Genomic DNA, 24,551 nt, shown 5'->3' on the forward strand with positions numbered 1-24,551 from the left:
GTTCAAGCCAGCTGTACCCTGAGGCTGAAACATGGCCATGTTTTGGCAGCAGGGAAGACTGCCATATGTTGCAGTGATAAAAAAATTACACTGATGCCAATCTCTGAAGTCAGTCTTCTAAAAAGTATATAAGAGAGCATATTTGTGGCAATATAAGCTTTTAGAGAGAAAGAGTAAAAGAGCTTTATAAGCCTTTATTTAATGATAATTTTTCTGTCTCTTTAATAGTAAATGCTGCAAATCATAACTCACTGTTGTTCTTGAGAGAAGTTGTATATAATAAATAAATCCATTGCATCTCCCCGTTACACAGCATTGCTTGCTGTCTAGCTCCCAGCTTTCAATTGCCATAGGACAATTCCATTCATTGAATAAGTTCTTACTTACTGACTGGCTTTTAGTGAGCACAAACTGGAAATTGATAAGAAGACCTTTTTTTAAGAGTTATTTAGACAGGCCTCTAAATGAGAGCAGGGATGTGGACCCTGGACCTAGCTGGGAGCACCATGACATACTCTCTCCTTTTTTAAGGTCAGTATAGGCCATTGGTTTGCAGCTCTCATGGGTGAATTCCAATGCTTTTAAAATTGGCAATTAGTTTGTTTTAGTTCCAGAAGTATGTCAAGGATCTTTGAACACAACTATTTGTATTCTTGATATGCATATAATAAAATGTATTGTAGGATATATTCTCACAGTGCAGTAGTTCCAAACTGCATCTACTGAAATCTTAATGCAGAACAAAATATCAGATAAAAACTACGGATCTCAATCATAAACCTTCTGTTCTCTACTGCAAACAGTGAAGCTGCTGTTTCTTGTTGCTGAAGAAGGACTGTTACTGATCCATAAAGCTGACTCTCTGAGCAGTTTTAAATTCCCTCCATTTACCAGTATCCTGAAATGCATTTTTAGATTGCTAAGAAGTTGCTGAGAACAGACTATGGATTCTACCAGCATCTTCTTTCATGTCCATGAAACATATGGCCATAAACTACCATTTAAGTCCTTGAGCTTTTGAAAGAAATTATCCAGAGATGCAATAAATTTGTTTTGAAGCAGAAGTTTTACTATTGGCTAGGTCAGTAGTTTGCAGATAAACATTTTCTTGCCCAACAGTGATGGCAGTCATCAAACTTGCTTTTTTTGGCAGTATACAAGCTAGACTTCTGCATCTCCTGTGCCAACAGGTTGAGCTGGCTTTGAAGTGAGAACACTAATTCATTTGCATTCTTTGTATATACACACTTTTCCATTTTCACGACTCCTAAATTCCCATAGTACTTGGCATCTGAGAAAAAAAAAAAAAACCACAGGCTGTTTCTGTAATTTTTCAGAGTGAGACAAAGATCTCCTAAGAAGATATTGTTTTTATGGTCCTCGATCTCATCAACCAGAAAATTTTCTTATGTTATTCTGAAACAAACAGTTTAGTTCCAGGACAATTTCTACCATTGCTGTCAAGATATTTAATGCTCCTGCTGATCCAGATATTTGCTTCTCAGTCAACTTGACTGAATGGCTCAGCTTTTCTAGCAAATAGCACAGTCCTATTTTGTTACACATTTTCAGACACTTGACAAAGTTCAGTGGTCAGCAATTTTTAACAGAGCTAAAAGACCCTGATACAACTAGTGCAAATACATTATCTGCTGAACAACTGACAGATAGGAGGACACCTATAAATTATGTGTAAGATGTCAACATCTGTTGTAGCTTCAGATAGTTCTCACTGAGTGTTGTACTTTATTGACCAGAACATTAATTTCTCCTGCAAATCCATTTGGAGGATAGCACTGCTATCAACAGCTCTCTTATGATACAGTTTTGTAAGCAAAATATGATTTATCTTAACAGTACTGACCAAATGGCTCACTGTGCTGTGAAGTTTTTTTGTATTCAGAAGTGAAACCATATATTCTTTCTGAGCTAGAGGAATCTTGGTATCTTGCAGATCTGTCAGTGCTTAATTTCAGTTATTTCTCCTTGAGTTGCAGATCTGTTTTCATTGTTTCATTGCTTTTATTAATTGAGAATGGTTTAGTGATTGTTTTTACTACTTTTTCCATGGTGCTCATTATCTCAATATCCTCTATAACTTGTTCTTCCCAAACTTTCAGCTTTCCTTTTAAGGGCTACATGAATGAAAATAGATTCCATTTTACTCTCGTGCAGCAGAGGTCTCCTTTCAGGTGCTTAATCTCCTCAGTATCTTCCTCAATAACAGCTCCTTTTGGCAGCTGCTGGTTAACTGAAGGTTTCATCACGTTCTTTGCTCTGTGAGCATACTCCACTGTACTCTGTTTTCCCTTGGGATTCATAGATGTGGGAGAAACTCGGCGATTACTGAAGTCCTTTTTGTTCTCTTAGAGTCTTGAAGGATCCTCTTAGGATGTCTTCTGTGTCTTCTTCCACAAGAGCAGCAATAACTCTTTCATGGTTCAGGATAGATCACTTGGTATTTCCAGCTTCATAAACTCTTTTATCAACTGAAGTGTTTTTACCTCATGCAAGTCTATATTGCCAGTTCGAACAAGCTCTTGTTCATCTGCTTGAGTTACTTTCATACAAATGGTAGAGAAAAAACAGGATCAGCTGGAATATGCATTCATGTAAGTGGCTGCAATAGATTTTTTTGCTGCACCTTTTTCCAGGATCTGGTAGGCTTCATTTTTGTTGTGGTCGGGTATTTCTTTGGAGCCTTTCACATTTACACGTGTCTTGTATATGGGATCATTGAACATCTGCAGTCTTTCTCTAGAGCTGAGAACAGGAGTAAGATAAAAAAGCTCTTCATTATATATTTCCAGAATAGAGAATTTTACAAAAAAAAAAAAAAAAAGAGAAAAAAAAAGAATAAAAATCATTGTCAATCTCTGTGACTTTTTCTAATACTTAATATGTGGTATTGCGGGACTCCTTTCAGTGGTGTCCAGCAACAGAACAAGGAGCAGTGACCATAAACCAAAACACAAGACGTTCCACCTCAACAAGAGGAAGAACTTTACAGTGAAAGTGGCAGAGCCCTGTAGGAGTCTACCTAGGGAGGACAAGCAGTATCCCTCTCTGGAGGCATTGGAAACTCACTTGGATGCAATCAAAGAAAGGTACTGTAGCCATAACAGCTTTTTATTGCACATGAATTAACTGGTTCTGATGAAGCACTGGCATTGCCTTTATGCCTCTGTTTTGTAACTTTGCCTGGTATTACACTGCAAAGGACCAAGCTGCTTGACCCTTGACTTGGGGAAGTTTTGCATAACTACCCAAAATACTCCATAGACTGCAACTGGTGAACTAACTTTCCAGATGTTACTGTCTGCTCTGCAGATGAGGAATTGGAGCATTTCTAGATACCTTTCACAAACACCTTACAACGGAACAACTCTTCTGTCAGTAGGCTTAACTGACAGCCCACATGCTGTAAAAGTGTCTTAAGGAATTGTCATCTGAAAAAAACTAGAACTCCTCTGATGTGACATGTATGTAAAATATAATATGGAGTTATGTTGGAGATGGGAGGCAGAGATTTTTGGGATCTACTGGTTTTGTATTAACTTCACAGATCAGAAAATAGAAATTAAACTCCTAAGAAAATCCAGTAGCAAGATGAAAACTGCTCAAAAGTAGAGGTGCTCTGTGCAATTCTCAAAATTGTATTTTCTCCTATATATTAAAGCACGTTCCAGTTTTGCTGGTTATGAGTGGATCACTAATCATCAGATTTATTTTTTAATTTTCCTGAATGTTCATCATAACCACAGGATCAGTTAGAGAGTGCGGGAAGAAAAGTTCTCACCACCTGTCAGTTTCATGAGGCGAGGCTGAAAGAACAGCATTTTTACTGAGCCTCACTGCAAGCTGGGTCCTGTGTCCCTGCAAAGATGGCATTTGGAAAAATACACAGTGGCGCAAGCACTTGTATCTCAGACAGATGTTCCTCATCACTTTCGTACTTAAGATTTTTTAAAATTCACATTAAACCCCATAACAGCATGATAAAGCAGTGATGCCTTATTATCCTAGGATGCAGTGCTCTCATCCTGACCCTGCAGAGACCTCATCCTTCCCAGCCGTATCTCTTGTTCTAAAATCCTTTTTCCCAAATGGCCCTCTGACAGCCCTCCTGACCCGTCGTCATCCCGCCTCGCAGGTGTTCTTCCTACAAACTTAGCGCTACTTAAAGGGCTCACTCAACCAGGCCTTTTGCCCTCCAGCGCTCCGGCAGGGCCGTGGCCCCGGCGGCTGAGAACCGCGGGGGCCCTCGCCTCACGGGGGCACGGCGGGCTGCCTCGCCTCACGGGGGCACGGCGGGCTGCCTCGCCTCACGGGGGCACGGCGGGCTGCGCTGGCGGCCCTGCCCGGCCCCGGGAGCGCCCGACACACCGCCTCTGCCTCCCCCTCCTCCTCCGGCAGGTGCGGCCCTCCCGGGCCGCCGCTGCGCACTGGGCGGGGCGGGGAAGCTCCTCCTGCTCGGGCACCGGAGCGGCACAGCCGGGACGGCGGCTCTGCGGCGCGGGAGCTGCTGGCCCGCAGCTCGTCCCCGCGCTGCCGTCGGAGCGCAGCGGAGCGGGGCGGAGAGGAGCGGAGAGGCGGCGCCGCCACCGCCGTGCGCGGCCCCGGCACCTGCCCGAGGTGAGCGAGCGGCCGGGCCCGCGGCGGCGCCCGCGTTACCTAACCGGGACCGGGGCGGGGGGCGGCCGCCGGTCGTGCCCTGCGGCCCCGGGCGCTCAACCCCGCTGCGCTGGGGAAGGGGGCTCCGCTGGGGAGCAGGGGCGTGAGGGCGAGTGTCCCCGTTGCCAGGGAGACGGGTCAAGCGGCAGCTCCGGCCGCCGGGGCGCCCCCGGGCAGCGAGCGGCGCTCCCGCCGGCCTCGGCTCCGCGTAGGAGGCGGCGGGGAGCGGCCGTGGGGGGAGGATGAGCCCGAGCCCGGGGTGGCTCCGGGACGCCGCGAGTGCCGCTCCCGCGGGGTTGTGCGGGGACGTGCTGCAGGTGCCGGGCTGGCGGCGGCTCGGTGAAACATGGATGGCTCTGCCGCCGCGACACGGGCGCTGCGGGGCGGCTCGGGGCTTCGTGCGAGCTGCGCTCTCGTGTGCCGCCACTCGAAGCTACTCGTTTGGCTGACGGAAATCAAGCTCTTGCTCTTCTCTGGCGTTTAAATATGCGGGAGCTCGCAGCTGCAAGTGATCCAGGCACCCCGATTCCTTGAACATTGGATCTGCAGCCCTCGCGAATGAAAAGGGGCTGCTCAGGTGGTTGCAGCTGATGGTGGGGAAAGATTCGGTTCCCGGCAGGAAATTTCCAGTTCGGTCGATCGGGAGCAGTTCTGCCGATGCCGCAGGTTGCCGATTGCTCAGCTCGCTGCTGCCGCTCTCCCAGGCCACGGGCGCGGGGTGGATTCCGCCCGCGGAGCGAGCGGAGTCGCGGTGACAGCTGACCCACGGCTGTCACCCCGAGCACGGGCAAGCAGCGTGCCTGGCACCAGACACCGCAGTGAAACGGGAAAGAAATGGAATTGTGGTTTCAGTCTTACCACCGGGAAATAAGCTGCAGACGTTGATCATAGCAAATCGCGTGACTATAGTTTTTAAAGCTTGTCATGAGTTTTTCCAATTTTGTAGGGCTAGGAAAGTATCTTGCAAACGTTTCAAAAGAAATTTGGGGTTAGTCTTGTTTGAGTAAATGTTCATGGCAGCATTTGTTCAGTCGTGAAAAGACCAGGAGCAGACCCAGAGGCCACAATCCTGTTAACTGTGGCACATAGGGTAAAGGATTACTGGAGCCCTGCCAATTCCTGTTGATTCTGGGATCTGCCTCCATAAAGCAGTTGGCAGGAGCAAGACCACTGAGGCGTGCTCAATTCTTCAGAGTTTTTATCTGAAAACTGTATTTGTTGTTTAAATAGTGCTGAATAAGTAATGCAGTTACCACAGATGCTTAAAAAGCCACCCATATATATATAGCTACTCAGTCACATCTCCTTGTGTTATTCAAGTTTACAGATGATTACTGAGAAATTTTTTCTTTACTTTGAAAGTGCTCCAGAAAAACTCCTTTAATCTTTTGCCTGTTTTTCAGACTGTGAATAATTTGACACTGTGACACATTTGACACAAAGCACTTTAGAGTTATTATGTACAAAGTACTATGCTAGGTTTGGGTATTCTCAGAAACTGTTAGAGAATAATAAGCTCTTGATTAGTAGGACACTAAAAATAGTGTAGTTGTACCAATTAACATCTCCTAAGCACAAGATTTTTATTTTTTTTATAGGTGTCTACAATGTTTATAAAATATTGTGTTATACTGTACATACAAGCAACAAAAGGCCCTGTTAATTCCTGTACAGGCAGGCATGGACAAAATGTACATTTGGGCAGCTATTGAATTGACAGATGGGGCAAAGATTGTACTCCTAATATGTCAAGAGGCAAAGAAGTTGCCTCGGGTTTCTTTGAAAATGGTCCAGTTAGATTGGCAGGTATACCTTTCAGTCATTAACGGGAGAAAATGCTGTTAGGGAAGGGAATTTTAATATGGAAATTGAAGTGTTCTTTATTTAACACTTTGTAGCTCAGCACAAACCACACACAAGATGAAATTAACCACTGTTTTTACTGTCAGAATACAATGAAAAATTTTAAAAGTAAAGATGACCATGCAGAAACTTAAGTTATTGATGTATTTTTATGAAAGCGAGCTTGGAAGTGAGTGTGCTTCAAACTGACTCTGAACAAATAGTGTAGAATCATGCCTTGGACAAGAATTATGATATTCCTTCTGATCTTCCAGTGGAGTTGTAATCTTTCTTCAATCTTGTCTTCTTTTTAAAATAGGACATGAACAACTGTGTTTAAGATGGCAACTTCTGTTGAAAAGTCTGTGCATTGCCAATTGTGTAAGTGAATTTCACCCAGGATTTGAATTTGAACATACAAAGAAATTTGAGTAGCATCAAGGGAGGTGGTTTTGTTTTTTTTGTTATTTGTTTTTTTTTTTCCTTTCTTTTTATTAAGGGGAGCAGTAACTTTTGATTTTACAGTAGGGAGAGGTATGGTTACAAGATCAGTAGGTGATGGAAATTTATGTTGGCATGGATCATTTCTTCCTTGGGCACTTACAAAGTAAAGTAAGTGCAATTTGAACAGAGAAAATGCTGTGTTCATTTAAAAAAAGGACTTTTTTGTTGTCTATTTTTGATTCAGAATATTTTTCTTTTGCCTGAAAAGTCACAACTTGGTGTAACAGCTTCTGACACTGAAGATCAGCTTCTACAAAGTAGCAAAAAGGAATGTATTTAATAAGAAATCCATGGTACTGCTGTGGTATTTTTGATTGATTCTGCTGACTGGAATATGATGTGATTAATGGTCAAGAATGATGGTAATTTAATGCCACACTAGCATGGGGAAGTGATGATTATAAATTGAACTAGAAGTGGAAATTGGATTAAGTGAAAAAATGAAATTAATTTAATCACTTGTGTGAGAACAGATGACAGTTAATGGGAAAAACTAGCAAAACAAAATTATCATGCAGTGTAATTATACTTACCTACAGCAACCACGTATTTGTCTCATTTTAATTCTTTTATTGAAAAAAAGAATTATCCTTCATATTTCTCATCTATCTAAGACTTTCATATGATACTTGCCAGTGTTCTCTGTTCTTAGGACTTCAGTTACTCTGACTACTCTGATTGCAGAAGTGGAGAGAGTCTTATGTTTGAATTTTTTCAATCTCTCTTCTTTGGAGATAGAGGAACAAATTTTAGCCAAAAGGCTAAAAATTGTAAGATTTTCCTAAGAAATCATTGAATTTTTAGAAACCTGATTTTAAATTTTTTTACAGTTTATTCCCCACACAAAGAGAGCGCAAACCCACCCTCATATTACTAACTGGTAGAAGTAGTATATCCCCTCAAATTTGTTGAATTATCTGATGCTTATACTTAGTAGTGAAAGACAGGATCCTTGACATAGTGATTTCTAAACCCTCATTTCTTTGTGTTCTGACTGTGATGGCTTTTTGACTGCTTATGAAATAAAATGAGGTCTGCTGCTCTGGCATTCCGTGTGCATACTGTATTGCATGACTGTCTGCTTGTAGATGGGAATGCTTTTATTCCCAAGAGATTTTTGAAATTTTAGGATCAAATTCTGATTACTGAAAATAAGTAAAGAGTAGAAACCCTTCACAGGGTCTTGTGATTATTTTAAATTTTTTTTTTTTAATTTTAAATTTTGTCTCATGTGTGGGTTTTACCCCTGACTGAATTTTGGGCTTTGAACAGTTAGAACCTTCAAATTGAGAAGAAGTATACTTAGGAGACCATTTTTCGAGAGGCATTTCTGCTAAGCCTGAAGAAATTTCAGGGACTAGAGGCTGCTCTGGGAGGTAGCTTCAAGAGAAGAAAATGAAGCAATTATGTTGGAGTTTGACAGTTTAAACTGGGAGACCAGGAGAGCTTTGAAATTCCTGGTTCTGGGTGTTCCCGTGTGAACCAGCCACCCTGAATCAGCCTGACCCATATAGAAAGGGAAATTTCTAATGTAGTCCAGAAAGGAGCTGTGGCAGGTTCTGGGCAGCTGCTAGTCTGTGTTCTAGACTCTAGACAAATGTTCTGTCAAGATTTATCAGACAAGTTTTAATTGCATTTTAACTATAAAAATTTGCTCTAAGCTAAGATTCAACCCTGCAGTCCATTGCTGGGCTTGCTGTGGACCTGCAATGTTCATCTTCCTTTCTGGGGCAGGGGTTTTCACAGACTAGGTGCCTGAGTTAGGAGACCTTTTGTGCTCTTTGCTCTTAGTGCAGTGAGGTCACTGAGGGCAGAGAGCTCGTGGGAACTGGGGCAGTACCAAGGGGTCTTTCTGCCCCTACATCCACTGTTAGATCTTTGAAATACAGCTCTCCTTCGGCTTGAGACAGGAAAGATGCTGTTTCAGAAAGTGACATTCCAGTAGTGAATGCTGTGCAAATTCCAGTCACACTCGTGCCAGTTGGAAGCTGTTGACCTTGCTATTGACAGCTGGATATTTCCCTCTGATGAGAAAGCAATGAAATATGTAAAAAATTATGAATAAAATAAATCAGAGGCTTCAGAACATCAATAATATTTGGGAATGCATGATTTTTCTTCCTCGAAGTTAGGTGACTACTCTCAAGAGTTATGTAAATTAAGGATTTGTTCTGCCAAAATTTCCGTAGCAATATGCTGTGGCAGTTTAGAAGAGCTTTAATTGTAGGGAATGAGCTCTGTAGGGGGATAAATATTGTAAATATTTTGATTTGTCAGTATGTGAAAGTTCAGGTTGTTCTGAAGAGTGTCTTTTTCTACAACCATCTGTCTTTGTTTTTCCTGACAGGAATGATACATATAGTGGTGGTATTTGACAGTATAGATGTTGTAATGTTGGAGCCTAATTCACTTTTGTGTTTTTCCTGAGTGCTGTGATTGTTTAGGATGGATCTTAAGATTGTGGATTTTTCCACTCAGTAGTCAACTCTTCAATTTTTTTAACCCCTTATGGCACCAGAATAACCTTTCATTCCAGTCTTTGGTAAGAAACATATTGGAAAAAATTCTCAGCATCACTAGTTTGGATTGCAGAGGGGTTTTGTTTTGAAGGTATCATATCTCAGACTTATTGAGGTCCATTTCTGCACCATTGTTAAGGCTTGATTTCTGTCCTGTATGTTTTGTTTGTTTTCTGAAAGTGATTGCTTAAGTGAAAGCAGCGTTGCTTAGATTAATAACACATTTTGAAGAAGATGTGAGCAAGCTTATGGCCTTATTATGTCTGAAACATTTTCCATCAGGTTTCACTTCAGGTCAAATAAAGTAAAAGGGCTGCTGCCCTTTGTAAGCTAAACTGTGTCTCTACCTGACCTATTAAGACAAAACAGATAAAAACCTATGGTTGAAGAAATGTCATCAGGATATGTGGAATGTATATTTTCCAGGTTTATTTTTGAAGTTTTCTAAAATTGGTCTTAATGTTTTTTTCCCCAACAATTGCATTTATAAGACAGTGTCTTTAATAATAGTTTTTTCCTGATCTAATACAGATTTTAAAATTATGTCTTTAAAGCAATAAGAAGGTGGTTCTCCTTTTGAGGGGATACATCTCCAGTGATTTTTGCCTTTTCTCTGTTAGTTTTGAAAGCCCCCTTTCAATCATTGACCTATATTTTAGTTGCATAAAACAACAAGGAAAAAGAAAGAACTGAGGTGGTATTTTCAGAACAGAACTGAGACTTTAACTTCAGTGATCTGTGGAGATCAAAATAGAGGTCTCAAGAGCAAGGCTGAACTGATGTGCTGCCTTCTTGTGGGGATAAAAGTACCTGCTTTGTGAGTTTGGTGTATTCCTTAGCTGAACTTCCTTTTTTTTTTTCACTTTTTCTGTTTCTGTAGAAAACTCAGACAAACAGGAAGGGATCAGATCTCCTTTCTGGTTGAGCCTTAGTGCATCAGCACTGTGGAGTGCACTGGAGAGTGTGCCATGCCCCTGCTGTGCTGGGCTTCCCATCCTCACTGAGGTTACATTGAAGTACACTTGGCATTTCTTGTGGTCTGGGGTTACTTTTGCATATAAATGCAAAACGGAAAGTAGGGAAAGTGTTGGGAATTGCTTGTAGAGAAGGTGTGTAGGAAATTGAATGATGGCAATGCAAGTGAAGTTTTGTCCATTTGCATTTCATGTATGTGACTCCATCCTCCAAACACACTCACAGAATTGCAGAAACTTACATGTTGCTGAAATGTGAATAGAAGAAGTAGATGTGCTTTGCTTGCTTGCTTACTTAGGGAGGATAACTATGACTGGAGGTGAAACAAAAGAAGGAATTCAGCATTACAGAGTAAGTCAAACTCCAAAATGTTTCGGTAGCCAGGGCTGGCTACCTATTACAGGAGGAAGCTCTCCTGGACCAGTGTGACTGGTTCCTCAGGTATATATTCAGTTTGAATTATGCAATTTATTTTTTTTTGTTTGTGTGTTTGTTTTTTTTTTGTAGTTAGTTTTTTTGTTTTGTTTCTTTTTATTAAATTTGTTAATTTGTTCAACTTCTTTAAGACCTTTTGATCAGGTTCATCATGCACAATGGCATCAGATTCCATGCTTCACATCTCTGCATGTAAATGACAGCAGATGAGAACAAGTCCCACACAGAATTAGTGGATTTTATATTCCTTGCAGCTGTTCTGATTTCCCCAGGCTTCCCAATCCACCATAGTGCAACTCTACCTTAAAGGCTGGAAAGCTGCTATGACAGGCTGTTTGAATTTACTGTCTTTGCTAATTAGAACTAACTCTTGCACTATGGACTTGCATTGATTTTTAGTGGTGTTGCTGGGTAGGTGAGGAGAGTTAAGGCTCTCGTAGCAGAACCTTGTCAGTTGTAATTTGTAGCAGTTTTATACATAAATACTTCCAGCCTTCCCCCTCCCTCTGCACATACTGCAGAGCTGGAGGAGTAGAGAAAGTGCGTGCATTTTGTTTGGTTGTGGGCACTGTTGTGGGATGTCACTTTGGGTTTGTACCATGACACCAGTGGCAACACAAGTGTCACCTGTGCTCTAGGGCAGTACTGTGTGGCAGAGCATGGGGCATGCAGGTGGAGAGAAGTCAAAGCATCTTCAGTGGCATAGGCTGATTCTGTGAACTACACAGTGTGTTTCTACATTTTGTCCTGTCACTGCCCTGTGTACTTTGAGTGTTGAAAATTGTTGTGGAAAACCCAAGGAGTGAATTTTCATAGGCTGTGTCTTTGGTTCCTGATATATTTATTCTTTGGCCCTGGTAGTGAGGGAAATTACTGTGTGATCACCAAGTAGCCCATAGCAAACCAGATCAAGCCCTGAACACCTAAAAGGAAGAAAAAGAAAAATGGTAATATAGCTACAGGGATCTAAAGATATCAGAGGGAAGGGTGGGGTTCTGCTGTTTGTTTGGGGTTTTGTGACTTTGTTGTTGTGGTTTTTTTGTTTTGTTTGGTTTTTTTTCTGAGCTAGTTGGTATAGTCTATGGGAGGAAAGAAAAAATGTGGACAGAAGTGTTTCTTCTGCTGAGACCTGGAGAAGGCACAGAAGTCTAAACACTTGTCCATTCTTTTTATAATTCAATTTCTGCTGCTAATTAAAGACCAGAGGTTAAAAATTATTTAATATCTTAATTTTAGGTATTTCTCCTTGAAAGAGCAATTTTTCTGCAAGTAAAGAAAAGTTGTGTCTCAGACTAAGGAGGGCTAGAGAATGGTTGAAGAAAATCTTGAGCTGTAAATTCAGAACCTTCTATTTGAATGGGGAAAAAAGCCCCTCTATCTGTTGTCGACTGAGGTTATTTTCCATCTCTTTATCTCTGTAACACACATTTGAAAACTGTCAGAAGAACCAGACTTTATCAGAAAATTCCATCTAATGGGTTTGTGACACCCTATGCGTCTTGTTTTGACACAAGAAATTCTGCAGCTGTACTGGCTTGAGGAACTCCTGATCCCTCTGCCCTCCTGCTGCAGCTTCTTGCTCGTGTGCTTTGCTGGCATGACTGTTTGTGGAGGCACGTTGGGGATTGGATCACCAGCATGTCTCTTAGAGATTTAAGAAAAAATAAAAAACCTCCCCCTAAAAATTAAAAAGCAGCCCCACAGAAGTCTCTCTTACACTCTTAAACCAGGTCAGGCAAAAGAAGGAAGTATGGAAGCTGAACTTGTACCCATTCTGTCTTGAAAGAAGAGAAAGTTCCTTTGACCTGTGATGAATATATGCAGACTAGAGAAAGGCATGTGGACTGTAAGTGTTAAGTTTTCTTTCATATAGTCAGGGGTAAAAGGTGTTAAAACAGTGGGTTTATTTAGCAATTTCTGGCGCTGATTTGTAGTAAGCAAATGTTTACACTGCAGCTTGCCATAAATAAACAGAAGGGTGTTTGGAAGCCCTGACCAGCTTTTGTGTAGGAGAGAGCAGTCATAACAAACTGGTTCTGTGAGAAACTGAAAACAAATAAAAGATGGGCTGTTATTCATGCTTTGCAAAGGCAGAAGAGACTGAACAAAAGAAGCAAGTAATTTTCAAATACTGAAAAACACTGTTTGTGAACCTGGGATGAATTTCTGTAACATTTCATATTCTCCTGTTTTCAGAGTTTAGAAAATCTAAAGAAAAGAAGGGCAAATTATTTTAACCAACTCCAGCCTCAGAGAAGGGTGAAAATCGTCACTGCATTCAATAGTGCTGTGAGTCTTTTATATCTCCCCAAAATATTCCCAAGAACATTTGCTACCTGTTTCTGACTGTTAACAATCTTACAGTCACTTAATATGCTGTAGTTAGCTAAAGGAAAGAATTCTTTCAAAAATCCCCTAACAAACCTTTTCCCACAAGGAAAGCTCTTCTTTTAGTACTCAATGAGATTATTACCCACTACAAGGAAGTTATTTTCCTTATTATTTTGTTTTCTTGGGATTTTTTGAGTCTAACATTACAGTATAATGAGATAGGTAGGCAATAGGGTGTTTCCAGTTGGGCAGCTGAAGGATAGATTTATGGATTTTTTAAAGTAGTTAAATAGTACCAAACCCCAAAATCAATATTCTGTTTTTATTTGTACACATAGTTTTTGTGATTGAGTAAAGTCTGAGAATCTTAGTAGCTGATAACTCATGTTGACTTTTTTGCAAATTTTTTTGTGGTTTTCATACAACTACAGCAATATACCAAAGAATCTCTAGCTTTAAAAGAGAGACTAGACTCAGACTTGGAATGGAGCTGACAAAATGGTAATAAAAATAATGGCTAAGGCTGAATCTTTTTCTTAGTTATTTCCTTCCTGCCAAGTAGGCAGAGAGATTGTATTAATAGCTCAAATCAAATGTCTTTGTGACTGTGATTGTAGGAAAAAGAAATATGTTTTACAGAAGGAAGAAATGAAATGAAACCTTCTACATTAGGGCATACCAGTTGACTGTGCTCTGTAGAGATATCCACTAAGCTCTGAACAAATTGGCAAAATATGTAGGAGCATTATTTGTGGTGTGGTATTTTGTGTGAGTAACATGTTGAGAAATTACTTGTATGTCTGCAGGTCTCTGCATTGGGCTATGTTGAGTGCAGGTGAGGTGGTGATCCCTTGGGAGCTGCAGGTCAGTAAACTCCAGTCCAGATTCAGAAATTTTATTCTCTCTCTCTCTCTCTGTGAGAAATAGACTTCAAAGGCCAGAATTACGTGGTATATAAGTTGGGGAAACTTTGAGTCCTAATAGTATTGCTGCATCAGACTTTGATTCATCTTTGACATGTTTGTGTTGCCAGTAGCACTTACTGTAGGAATTTCATAAATAGCTTTTAGTTCTAATTAGTGTGCAGATTGTACTCTTTCTCTCCTGAGAAAGAGCCTTTATTTGGTTATCTTGAAATTGATATAAATGCAGAGGTAAAAACTTGCATCTGTTTTTCAAATATAACCAAGAGTTAGCCTGAGAGCAAGCTAGTGGTGAAGCCAGTCCTAGTGGTGATGCAAGAGCTCCTATACGCTCAGTGACTGCAACTCTCAGAGCAACAGGTTAAGGTGCTTTCAAGGTGGGGAGAGATCTTTCAGACTTTATTTATTTATCTATTTATCTATTTATTTATTTATTTATTGGAGATCAGTTGTCTCCTGATTGTTTCTGGGGGGTGACTGTAATGTTGAATAACTGAGGTAAATGAATAAACCTGGCTGAAGTAGTCCTGCAATTCTTGGCTGCATTAGGCACCTTACTGTCCAGAGATGGAAAAGGAGCAGTGAATGTGTGCTTAGAATGCTGGATCATGTACAATGCAATGGCTCAGTTCCTTGGCAAGGTGAGGAGCAGTCTGTCCCCTGCAAATTCTCTGATTCAAATCCAGCTTCTTGTGTGTCTGTGCCATTTGGTAAAGAGAAATGAAGCACAATTTAATTATCCTGTTAGTCCTTGGATGTATCTGCAGTATCCTTGGGCTTGGCCATTGGAGGGAAGGAGGGGGTGCTTCAGGCCATCTTTGTGCCAGTCAGCATTTTTTGGACCAGTGTGTCTCTGTTCCCAGCTCAAGACACTGATGAATGGCTTCTACTTGTTATATCATTGAATGGCTTTTAGTCTTAGCATTGACATTCTCAAGCATTCAAAGTCTAAAAGTCAGTTCGCAGACATCAGTAATCACATTTATTCAGACATTCCCCAGTAGGAGACATAAGCCTGGTGTTAGATTATGTTTTCAGGCTTCTCTCAGTAATCTTCAGCCGTATAAACTTTATATTTTTTTTTGTGAGGTGAGAGCTTCAGGTACAGTTTTATTCCAGGAAAAACATTTGGTGACAGGGAAGGAGACCACCATGACTGGTTTATTTTGGCTATTTCAAAACTTAAAATGTTTATTTTCTGATCACAGCTCACCTGTGGTTTCCACAAAACTATTCTCTAGTGTTAGAACCTGAATTAGAATTTTCCTTCCTAAATCAGTCTGTGTCTAATTTTGATGTAGAAATTCAGTTGATATTAAGGATCCTGTCCCATAGACGTGTACTAACAGTGATATATTTAAATTTTATTATTTTCTGTGGTCCAGATGTAAAAGCAACCTAGATAGCGTCCATGTGGGAATAGAGGCTGGGAATCTAAACTAATGAAAAAGTGGCTGGAGCAGAAATGATGTGGAAGTGTTCTGATACAGCTGATGTGGAAATATTCTGATATAAGTCAGAATAATATAGGAAAATACAGTAATTCAGATTCCTCCCAAGCAAGTGAAATGTTTAAAATTTTGCCACATGTGTAGTATAGAATAATATTGTTTTTTTTTTACATAGGTAGTTTAATTTTATCACTATTCTTTTGCGGAGTTGGTTGTCCCTTTTATGTCAGCAAATGTTGCTTTTTCTTGTTTAAAAGTTCATAGCAGCTGGAATCAAATGGTTTACTCTCAAATGAGAGTGATTATTAAGAAGTTAATCTCTGATCCTGCTGGTACCAGCAATATTTAATGTCTTTTAAATAATTTAAAATGCTAATGTGAGATCTTGTACATAAAGTGCACAGTTAAAGCAATTAACAGCGTAATATCTACTAAAAGGAATTGTTTGATGAAAGTTTTCTTCCACTACCAAAAATATCCCAAACCAGCCAACACTGAAGTGAACACCCGTACCCAAACCTGTGTAATACAAGCTTGGTAACTCTGTGTTTTGCTAAATATATTGTGGATATTTCTATTTTAGTTAGAGCTTTGACTTCTTTGAGTACTTTAATAACATTTTTAGGAATGAAGGGATTATGTTGGCCTTACAAGTGTCGATGAAGAAGAGATTTGGAGGAAGAAATCTCTTCAAGACTCTCTTTTAGAGTCCTGGAAAATATTAATTGTTTTCTGGGATATGGTAGTAACAGCAATAAGCCACTGTTGTCCCTTTAGTAATTCATAGTTTCATTTTGTTTTGATTTTCTTCTCTACCTGGCAATGTGGTTTTGATGGAGATGTCCTCTGTGGCCTCTAGGAGCAGCAGCTTTCCCAGACATCATAGTTAGCAGAATTGTCTTTCCAGAAGGCTTCTTAGTGTGGCTCAATTCTGGTGCATTCTGATTTGTTGCCTTAACATTTGATTATCAGAAACATTACATTTAAAAGCAAAACTTTTATTGATTGTTGGAAGTTTATTCAAGATGCTTTAAATTGCTTGGATTTCTTTTGATTGATGACCCTCTGTTGGAAAACTTTGAAAATACCCTCACTGCACCTTAGTTAAGGAAAATAAATTCTTTTGCTCTTTGTCAGGAGTCATTCAGGGCTCAGCTTACTCTCTGGAATAGGAATTTCTAGTGCCACTTGAGATACTGATGCAGAGGGGACTGGATGTCCTCTGTGTCCTATGTCATCTTTCTTATCTACCCAGGAAGATGTCTTAGATTCTCTACAGGGTCTGAAATAACAGTACATTTCTGTATATTGTCAACTGAATTCTAGTCTTATTTGAGTTTAATTGGAAAAGTTTTTTAAAAGTGCATGCATATATTGCTTACAAAGTATTATTTTTGGTTAACAAGTGAAATAATCATCAAACTTCATATACAGTAGTTGCACATGTATTGCCACCAAGTTTTCCTATCCTTCAAAAAAAAAAAAAAACCAAAAAGGAAAAACTACTTGCTTATGACAAAAGAAGTGTTTGGTGCTACAGTACATTTGGTTTGGATTGGTATTATTTCTAGACAGGAGTTTGAAGGCAGTTCCAATAAATGGAAAAGACTGAAACTCATAAATGTGCCCTACTGGGACACCTAGCAGAGATGTGGAGGCATGTGTGTTTGCTATGGTTTTGATAGAATTTCCCCCTTTTGCCCCTTCTGTTTCCCTTTATGAGATAAAGTGTCTTCAAGAAGATTGGAATGTGGAATAAATAGTTCATATGGGACTAATATGCTCTTGCATGCATGCAGTACATTTATAGTCTTCTCAGCTGTACCACAGAGAAGCTCACAAAGAACAGAATTGTCTGGGTTGGAAAGGACCTCTTGACATAATTTAGTCAAAGCAGGGTCAGCTAGATCAGATTGTCCAGGATGGTGTCCAGAAGTGTTTTGAATATCTCTAAGAATGAAGACTCCACAAGCTCTCTGGGCAACCTGTTCTGATGTTTAACAGTTCCTCCCAGTAAATAGCATTTTCTAGTGTTTAACAGGAATTCCATGTCTATTAATGTATGCCCATTAAGTTATGGAAGAAACAGTGTTTTAACTTGAATTATAAGTAGCTATTTGTAGTACTTGGTGGTTTTTAACAAGCTAATTATTGCCCTTAAAATTAAAAAGTAAATGTTTGAGAAACAAGGAAACAAATGCCTTTTTTATTTTTTCATCCTGTTTGGCACTGTTTAGCTTTCTCAAATAGGGTGGGATTCTAGTGATTGCATTCATTCACAAACTTCAGTTAGGCATGTAGGTCTGTCTTAATAAATCATCTGATGTTTGGTTCTAGGAGCAGTATTCACAAACCCTAGAGGCTTGCTGAATTTACCAGTTTAATGTCCTGGTAGTGATAGATGCTTCAGAACGACGACTCAACAAGCTGCAAGTTGCTTGCATGTATATAAAGGAAGAACAAGATGTCAGTTTAACTGATAGAAAAAATCAGAAGTGTACAAGTATTAAATTCTTCACTTCTGCTAGTAAGCACCTAACTGTAGCCTTATGCAGTCTTTCATAGGTGGCCTTGGGAATTTAAACACCAACTTGTTTTAAAAGAAAAGTTTTTACTTCTCTTTTGAAATGTGGCTTCTGTTTTGTTTGGTTGGGTTTTTTGTTTTGTGGTTTTGTTTTGGTTTTTTCATTTGTTTAAATAAACTAAGAAGTATTGATGCAACGTTTGCCTAAAAATGGATCGGAGTCTGTCTTTAAATCTGTGTCTACCCAAAGAATTTAAAGTATGAATTCTTGGATTGTCTCTGAAAAGCAGAGACTAGAGCACATTTAAAAATCTGATGTTTCCAAGCAAGAACTTATATGTTTCTCTATTAACCTACATGATAGAGCTTAATTAGAGTGATATTTTTCTTTAGGAAAAAGGATTTCCTTAAACTGAGTTTCTTAAGATGTTGTCAAAGTTATGACTCATGCTACAAATATATGCATCTTCACTGTGAGTTTTTTTAGACTATATTTCCTGTCACCCTCCCTCCCTATCTGGTATGTCCCTTCTGCTGTGAGGGAATTTTTTATTTGTTGTATTGACACTGGGTTTTAATGACAGTGGTCAATATCAGAACATTTTCTGTGTAGCTGGTCTGGTACATGAATAAAGTCTGTGTTAGAAATGAAACGTGTTGAGTAAAGATGAGAAAAAAAAAGATCTATTTCAGTAAAATACTATAATATGAAATCTAGATTCTGGATAAATCCTTGGAGAAAAAGAATCCACTAACTCTATCTCAGCTTGGTCAGGGCATTCATCTGTTTTCCAGCATATGAGGTTGGGTGTCCTGATGTTTTCCCTTGTGTTCCCAGCAGATAAGTGAACCACAGCTTCCTGTGGTAGGAACTGTACCATTCCCAACTGTCCTAATGCTTCAAAAGCTCACACTCTAGCAGATTGTACTCACAGGGAGCAGGGAGAAGGCCACAGTTCCTTGAGTAAATCTGCCCATTGATATCCCTCTTGAGCTGAGAGCATTTTTCCTTCTAATATGGTAAGAGCTTTCTCCTTTGTCCAAGTAAGGTTTGTACAGTCCCGTGTGTATGGCAAAGCTCCTGCAGATTTTTGTCTGTGGGTGCAAAAAATCCATCTGACATTTTCAGTGCCACTTTGCTTATCCCAGACCAGGCTTATCTGTGTGCTTGTCTAGCTAGGCTCATTGAGGTTATTGAGGTAGCAGTGACTGTGTAAGCATGTTGCTGGTGGTGAATATAAGAAATCGTGGTCTTACAGTAACAAAATATGGACATGATGGAAATTCTGTCTTTCCTAAAATACAAGGGGTTTTTTTTGTTTTGTTTTTTTTTTTTTTGTTTTGTTTTTTTTTTTTTTTTTTTTTTTTTTTTTTTTTTTTTAATATTATTTATTCTGGTCATCTAATTAGTTTTGATTTTCTCTTTCAATCTAGATTTCTTTAATGCTTAAATCAAATATATCTTTTTAGTAAAGAAGTGTTTTAGTGGATCTGAGTTTCTTGTAAGGAAAAGGTCTAAATTAGATGGATTCACTTCAGAGCTCTAGCTAACTTCAGGTCCTGTCACTCCTACTTAAACTTCTAAGTCAATTATGAAAAAGCTACATATAGAAATTCCTTTTATACTTGAAGGACCTTAAAGCTAAACGGTAATACAGGCATCCCTGTAATACAAGAGTTTATGCTGGATTGGCATTAGCCAGGCTTTTAGAAGTTTTGATGCAATTTAAGGGTAGAAAAAGGGCCCTAAGGGAGTTCAAACATTCAAGTTTAAAGAAGTGATGGAATTAGGAATACCTGTGCTTTTTCTTGTAGTAAGCTGATTGTAAGGAACTTTAGTTTTGGTATTGGAGCACAGATCTTTTTGCCTTTTCTAGCATTCTTAGTTTCATGAGCATGTAATCCTTTGAAAAAGTGTCAAAGGTAAATGAAAAAAATCTTGAAGAGCTGTACCAACTGAATGGAAGAGCATTATGATTGGAACCATTAGCACTAAGATAAGTAAACTGTCAGGAATTATTCACTATAATCCATCACAGTCAGCAGAAAGGGAAAGCAAATGTTCTGCAGCTGTTTTTCCACAAAAAAAAAAAAACCAAACTGCAAAACTTGGTGATCTTAATTTCTAGTCTAAAATCTAGGTGGAATGGGCTTTAATAGACATTGATTCTTTTGTTTGCATGCTTCTGAATCTGATGGTTTTGACATGCACACATTTTAGCCCAGGATCTTCCCTGCCCTTGTCTCTTTGCCTTTGTTCTGTGTGCTTTCATAGACTGCTCTCCTGAGCATTCAGTCTTCTTGTCCAGCAATTAGAATCATTCCCTGATGACCTCTGGCTTCTCTTCCTACGATTGCACTGTAGAAAAATCCATTATTTCTACTCTATTTTCTCAGATACTCATCTGATTTTAGTACTGTGTACTATTCCCCTGTTTCCACTACCCCTTTGCAAAAGAAGAAGCCCAGGAAATAGCTGTAGCTGGTCTTCATCACCAGCTTCCTCCATTCTGTTTTTGTTTCCTCTTCCTACTTCTTTCCCTCTTGGCCTCATCAAAATGTGTTTCATTATCAAGGTGAATCACACTCTGCCCAATTTGCTTAAAGCTCTCAGAAATCTTTTGATGCCCTTTTCTCATAACAGGAAGGAATTTGCAAATATCTTTGTTGTCTTACATTGAAAGAGTGGAGGAAAAGTCCATAAGCCAATTATGTATCTAGTTCTGAGGTCCTCAATACAAGGAATGATGACCTGTTAGAAAGGGTCCAGGGAAGGATCACAAAGGTTGTCAAAGGGCTGGAGCACCTTTCCTGCAGAGACAGGCTGAGCCAGCTGGGATTGTTCAACCTGGGAACACCTTGGAGCCTGGCCTCACAGTGGCCTTAGGGTAAGAGGCTTTGTGAAGAGGAGGGAGACTGACTTACACAGGCAGGTAATGATAGGAGAAGGGGAATCAAGGTTTTACAAGATTTAGGTTAGATGCCAGGGAGCAATTCTTTATTCAGAGGGCAGAGAGGTACTGGGACAGGTTGCCCAGAGAAACCTTGGATGCTCCATTCCTGAAGGTGTTAAAGGCCAGGTTGAATGGGACTTTGAGCCACCTGGTCTAGTGGACCCTGCCTTTGGAAGAGGGGGTTTGGAACTAAATGATCCTTAAGGGCCCTTCTAACCCAATCCATTCTGTGATTCTTTGATTCTATTTGGGGTAAAATTGATAGGGATTTTAGTGATCAGTTACTCTATGACTTGAAGGGTGACCTTATCACAGGGGTGATCTTATCACTCTCTTCAACTTCCTGAAGGGTGGCTGTGGTGAGCTGGGGGTCGGTCTCTTTCTCCAGGCAACAACAGACAGAACAAGAGGACACAGTCTCAAGCTGCGCCAAGGGAGATGCAAACTAGAATTAAGGAGGAAGTATTTTACAGAAAGAGTGGTCAAATACTGGAATCATCTACCCAGGGAGGTGGTGGAGTCATCATCCCTCGAAGAGTTTAAAAAAAGACTGGATGTGGCACTTGGTGCTATGATCTAGTTAAGGTGTTAGAACATGGGTTGGACTCGGTGATCTTACAGGTCTCTTCCAGCCTAGAATTTCTGTGATTCTGTGAATATTTTTTCAAAATGGAAACATGGAGGTCAGTAACCTGTTGCAATGTTTTGATGCTTATAGAGCTGCTGTGTAGTTGTACTTTTATCTACAGACGTTTCTTTTCCCTCTGATTCCTAGCTTTGAAAGAACCCACTGGACAATGAGCAAGTATTTTACATTGTTTTAATTATGCTGAAAGGAGGGAAAACCCCACTCTTTGAAATACTGTCACTGTCCTGGAAGTACAAGTTATATTGAAGTATAGTTCTGCCACCCTGTGGCTACTGAGGCCATTCTTAGAAGGTACATGTTTACTTAATTGCTGGTAGTCATAGCCTTTTACTTTTAACTTCACAGAGGAAGTTGAAGGACTGTTGCATGTCCCATAGAGATGTATAAACTCTCTATGATTTTATTGAAATTTATAAATAGTTGTTCACTGGAAGTGCCATGTAGACACAAAAGTGATCACCTCAGTTATGCAAGACTATAGACTGTTAAGAAATATCACTTTTCTTAGTATTTTTATGTGATTTTTTAAAGTTTCAGGCATAGATATGAAAAGTTCATGTGGCCCAATTGTTAAGATTGTAGACTACAGTACTGTGTATTCCTATCTGATGTAGTCTATATGCAGATTTGAAGTAGTTTCAAAAACATGTTTATCTAGAAAACAATAATTGTTGTTTTCAATAAAAGCTTCTTGATAGTTGTGAAAGTTAAAAATCTAAGGCTTATCTGAGTGAGGTTGACACCATTTCTGACCACACCTCACTATTGTATGTCCCTTTCCCTGTTTGTTTCTAGAGAGTTTTGTTTCTCTCAGGAGAAATAATGATGAGCTTTCTAGTTAAATTTTTGTTGCATTCCACTATAAAACATTCTGACTTGCTTTAGAGAAACCTTCCACATTTGTGGACCTATTAGAGCAGATCCAGAGGAGGGCCACAAAGATGATCGGAAGGATGGAGCACCTTTCCTATGAAGGCAGGCTGAGAGCTGGGACTGTGCAGCAATGAGAAGGCAAAGCTCCAGGGAGACCCTCTAGCAGCCTTCCAATACCTAAATGGGGCTTGTAAGAGGGTGGGAGAGGGAGTTCTTACGAGAGCACGTAGTGACAGGACAAGGTACAAGGGACAAAAGGCTTTAAACTGCAAGAGAACAGGTTTGGTTTAGATGTCAGGAAGAAATTCTTTACTCAGAAGGTGGTGAAGCACTGGAACAGGTTGCCCAGAGAAGTTCTGGTTGCTCATGCCTGGAAGTGTTCAAGGCCAGGTCAGATGGGGCCCTGAGCAAACTGGTCTAGAGAGCGGCGTCCCTCTCAGGTGGTTGGGACATAGATGATCTCTTCCAACCCAAACCATTCCATGATTTTGCAAAAAAAACATGACAAATTTTCTAAAAAAAAAAAAAAAAAAAAGTAGACTTAAAGAACAGGGTTCTTGTTTTTTTTTATCTAATAAAAATGCAATATGATCAGAAGGATGGAGTACCTTTCCTATGAAGGCAGGCTGAGAGCTGGGGCTGTGCAGCAATGAGAATACAAAGCTCCAGGGAGAGCTTTGATATATAGAAATATATAGATATATAGAAGTATAGAAATATATAGATATAGAATATATAGAATATATAGATATAGAATATATAGACATATAGAAATATATATATTCGTACTGTAATATGTTGTCTGAACATTTGTATAACTATTTGTTATTAATGAAATATATGAATAGACTTAAAGAACAGGGTTCTTGTTTTTTTATCTAATAAAAATGCAAATCAAACTCCAAAATAACGTGCAATTACAAGTACTAAAGTTGCCTGTCTTTTATTTTTATAAGGTATAGAGGAAAAATCTTGAAAGTGTAGTTTTGCAAAGTAACAAAGATTTTGGTTTGTGCCAGTAGCAGAATTTAATATAAGTAAACAGCAAATTTAATATAAGTAATGTTGAGTTACTATTTTCCAACATAACAACAGTCATAATTAAGAATACTAGTAAATATATCAAAATGAAATATTGCTATCAGAAAAGATACATTATCTGTACCCAGGGAAATGGAAAAACACCCCACATTTAATGTGAAGTTTTATGAATCAACAACTTTTTATGGTTACTGACAAGTAAACTGAAGTTTCAGAATGTAACTAATGTGAAATGAGATTAAAATCTGTGTTTAAATACTCAGGGTTTGGCTTTATGGTTTGTGTGAGTTAAAATTAATGAATTGAAATATATTTTTGATAAGCAGCATTGTTTGAAGTAATGCGCTAATCGATAAATGAGTAGCTTTCCCACTTCAAAGTAAAATTTTAAAGAAATTAGAAGACTTTTCATACACTGGAGTGTAGGGGGATAGAATATAAGAAAATAAAGATAGCATAGAAAGTAATCTTAGCCCTAAGGAGTTGCAGCTGGGCCAATTATCAAAGATTAGGAACAGGCCTGACTTTACCAGGCCACAGCTGTAGCCAATGAGAAGAAGATGCTATAAATGAGTGGGGTGGGTCGTTGAGAAGGGAACTGGAGTCAGTGGCTGCTTTGTGAAGGAGAAAGAGTCAGTGCTCTGAGGAGATGCCCATGAGAAACACCAAGAAGATATGAAACTCCTGTGATAAGGAGATAGACAACCCCTGCAATAAGATAACAACATTGCAGGACTTAAAAGGCAGAGCAGTACTTAATAATACAGTGCCATTCTCTGAAGTTTAGTGGTAAACAGAAGATCAACAACTTTGTGATCAACTAGGTGAAAGTTGCTCTAAGTGGTCCCAGTGTAAA

The 24,551-nt window shown here is 39.5% G+C and overlaps 1 protein-coding gene and 1 pseudogene across 1 annotated transcript in view; one reads left to right on the forward strand and one right to left on the reverse strand.

Moving 5' to 3' along the window:
* Nucleotides 1-966: 966 nt before the first annotated feature.
* Nucleotides 967-2,828, reverse strand: LOC131555479 (kinesin-like protein KIF11-A; annotated as a pseudogene).
* Nucleotides 2,829-4,481: 1,653 nt separating this feature from the next.
* KLHL32 (kelch like family member 32) overlaps nt 4,482-24,551 on the forward strand; it is a 118,881-nt gene continuing 98,811 nt past the window's right edge. The window contains exon 1 of the mRNA XM_058802002.1: nt 4,482-4,635. The gene's annotated coding sequence lies outside the window, so the exon portion shown is untranslated. The remainder of the gene's footprint in view (nt 4,636-24,551) is intronic.

The sequence above is a fragment of the Ammospiza caudacuta genome, chromosome 3, assembly GCF_027887145.1.
Source record: "Ammospiza caudacuta isolate bAmmCau1 chromosome 3, bAmmCau1.pri, whole genome shotgun sequence".
Classification (NCBI taxonomy): domain Eukaryota; kingdom Metazoa; phylum Chordata; class Aves; order Passeriformes; family Passerellidae; genus Ammospiza; species Ammospiza caudacuta.